This window comes from Ovis canadensis, chromosome 2 (genome assembly GCF_042477335.2).
Source record: "Ovis canadensis isolate MfBH-ARS-UI-01 breed Bighorn chromosome 2, ARS-UI_OviCan_v2, whole genome shotgun sequence".
Taxonomy (NCBI): Eukaryota; Metazoa; Chordata; class Mammalia; order Artiodactyla; family Bovidae; genus Ovis; species Ovis canadensis.
In genome coordinates this window covers 235,090,717-235,093,766 of record NC_091246.1, presented here as the reverse complement: position 1 = coordinate 235,093,766, position 3,050 = coordinate 235,090,717, and the positions used below count along the sequence as shown (strand labels likewise).

The 3,050-nt window shown below is 41.1% G+C and overlaps 1 pseudogene; it reads right to left on the bottom strand.

Annotated features, from left to right (window-relative positions):
* Positions 1–1,597: 1,597 nt before the first annotated feature.
* LOC138434735 (prefoldin subunit 5 pseudogene) lies at positions 1,598–2,202 on the bottom strand (annotated as a pseudogene).
* Between the last annotated feature and the right edge of the window lie 848 nt (positions 2,203–3,050).

The window sequence follows — 3,050 nt, the reverse complement described above, 5'->3', positions numbered from 1 at the left end:
CTGGTTCAGTGATGGGCTTGGAAGCTGGTTCAGTGATGGGCTTGGGAGCTGATGGGATGAAAGGAGAGGTTTTCTGAGGCAATCTGCCGTGTCCTCAGTCTAAGGAGAAAGCGAGATAAAGAGAGGGTCTTTTCCGCCAGAACTTCTCAATATTCTCCTACAGATGAACTCAGCCCCTAGGGGAACACAGAGCCCATGGAAATGGAACTCGAGCTTGTGGATTCAGTCCGCCCTGACTGTGTCCTGTGAATGTTCCAGCTGTGGGAGCCAAGAGAGTTTCTCGTGTCAATATGAGCCAGTTGAATTCAGTGTGTGTTACTGGACACCGAAAGTGTTCTATTTACACGATACAAATAGAGGAAAGCCAGCATCAAAGGAACAAAAACACAATTTCTACCCCACAAACCATATTTTGTCCTCCTGGGCAAAGTAACTACTTTGGAGAAAAGCACGTTGTGGGTACTTTTTAATACCCTTATGGTTTCTTTGAATTTCTGTGACTTGTATTTGTTTTGGCCTGCTTTGTTTTCTTTATGAAATGAAGATCCAAGTTGTGTGGGTTTTGTCTTCCCTCTTTCTAATGTTGAACCCTAGGATAACAGCTAAATGTGTGTGTGTTTGTGTGTGTGTGTGTATCAGTAACAATAATAATTGCGTTTAAACCATTGGACTAAGTATGGGGGTTATGGGAAGAGGTGCAATGAAAGATGAATAACTTGGTCCTAGGAAGATATACTGGTTCTGTCTCCAGAGAGTCAGGGAGAAAGAGCAGTTAATGTAATTCTGACAATAGTTTTGAGCAGAGGTGACCTTTAACCTAAGTCTTGGAGCTTTTTTTAAATAAAGGAAATTCAAACATTAAAAATACAGAAAATTATGCACTAAGCACTTGTGTACTCAACACATTTTTTGAATAAATATTAACATTGCCATTTTGGCTTTAGAGTCATTTCTAAAATTAATTTTAAAATGTTGAGATAATTGTGGACTCATACACAGGTTTAAGAAATAATACAGAGATTGATGGGGTAAGTTACATACTAAGTTTTTTTTCCTGTGCATTTATTTATTTTTAATTGGAGGATAATTGCTTTACAATGCTGTGATAGTGTCTGCTGTACATCAGTGTGAATCAGCCATAAGTATATATATATATATATACATATATTCCCTCCCTCCTTCTTGAGCCACCCTCCTCTAACCTCAATTCCTCCCTTCTAGGTCATCATAGAGCTCCAGGCTGGGCTCCTTGTGTTGCAGAGCAGCTTCCTGCTACTTATCTATTTTACACATAATACTGTATATATATATGTCAACGATACTTTCTCGATTTTTCCTAGCCTCTCCCTCCCTCACTGTGTCCACAAATCCATTATCTACATCTGCATCTCCATTGCTTCTCTGTAAATGAGTTCATCAGTACTGTTTTTCTAGATTCCCTATATATGCATTAATATAAGATACTTGTTTTTCTCTTACTTCACTCTGTATAAAAGGCTGTAAGCTTTGGTAATGACCAGGGAGATTGGTGAAGAATTCCAGTCCCCTAGTTGCACTTCTCTGTATAAAGGGAAACTGTGAGAAATTATAAGATGCCTTGTTTTTTTTTTTTCCAGTTGGCTCATTTATTAGCATTAAACACAGACCCTCTTCTTTCCCCATTCCAGGAAACCACATCCACAAAGTCCCAGGCCCCAGAAGCAGGCACCCTCTGCCCATTTCTGAAATAAGCTCTCAGGCCTTGGCGGTAGCCTGAGCTGCTCCCAGGGTTGTGAGCTGCTGAATCTTCTGGCTCATCATCTCTACGACAGCCTGTTTCACGGCATGCTTCTCCTGCAGAGCTGGCTGGATTTTTTCCATTTGCTTGGTAAGGAAGTCTATCTTCCTCTTGAAGAAGTCCTTGGCATCCTCAGCTGTCTTCTCTACATAGTAACCAGTTCCCACATCGATAAGCACATGTTCCACATCGTGTAGCTTCCCGGGGACATACATAGAACTCGTCAGTGGGGCAAGTAATTCTTTCCCCTCATTGTTTTTCTTCAGCACGTTCAGACAGTCCTTGGCTTCCACATACTTGGTCTGAACCACCTTGAGCTGGGCAATGGACGTAGACAAGAACTCCACTTCCTGGTCCAGTTGGTTCTTGAGCATTTCTAGCTGCGGCAGATTTAGCTTGGTAATGTTAACCGACTGCGCCATGTTGGGAAGGATGCTTTGTTTTAACAGCTACACGACAGACTTCCCTGGTAGTCCAGTAGCTAAGACTCTGTGCTCCCAATGCAGGGGGCCTTGGTTTGATCCCTGGTCAGGGAACTAGATACAGCCAAGACCTGGTGCCAACAAAACAGTAAAATTTTTTAAAAATAAAAAAAGAAATGCCTTCTCCCTTTCCTTGAGAAAAATAAAGGTTATCTGACACCTTTAATAAGAAATAAATTCAAAATTTAGAAAAGAAGAAATAGTACCAAGAGGTCCCCTGTAGTCTTCCGGCATTTTTCCCAATGGTAACATCTTGTTCTAAATAGGAAAAGGAGTACGTCAGGCTGTATATTGTTACCCTGCTTATTTAACTTATATGCAGAGTACATCATGAGAAATGCTGGGCTGGAAGAAGCACAAGCTGGAATCAAGATTGCCGGGAGAAATATCAACAACCTCAGATATGCAGATGACACCACCCTTATGGCAGAAAGTGAAGAGGAGCTAAAAAGCCTTTTGATGAAAGTGAAAGAGGAGAGTGAAAAAGTTGGCTTAAAGCTCAACATTCAGAAAACGAAGATCATGGCATCTGGTCCCATCACTTCATGGGAAATAGATGGGGAAACAGTAGAAACAGTGTCAGACTTTATTTTTTTGGGCTGCAAAATCACTGCAGATGGTGACTGCAGCCATGAAATTAAAAGACACTTACTCCTTGGAAGGAAAGTTTTGACCAACCTAGATAGTATATTCAAAAGCAGAGACATTACTTTGCCAACTAAGGTCCATCTAGTCAAGGCTATGGTTTTTCCTGTGGTCATGTATGGATGTGAGAGTTGGACTGTGAAGAA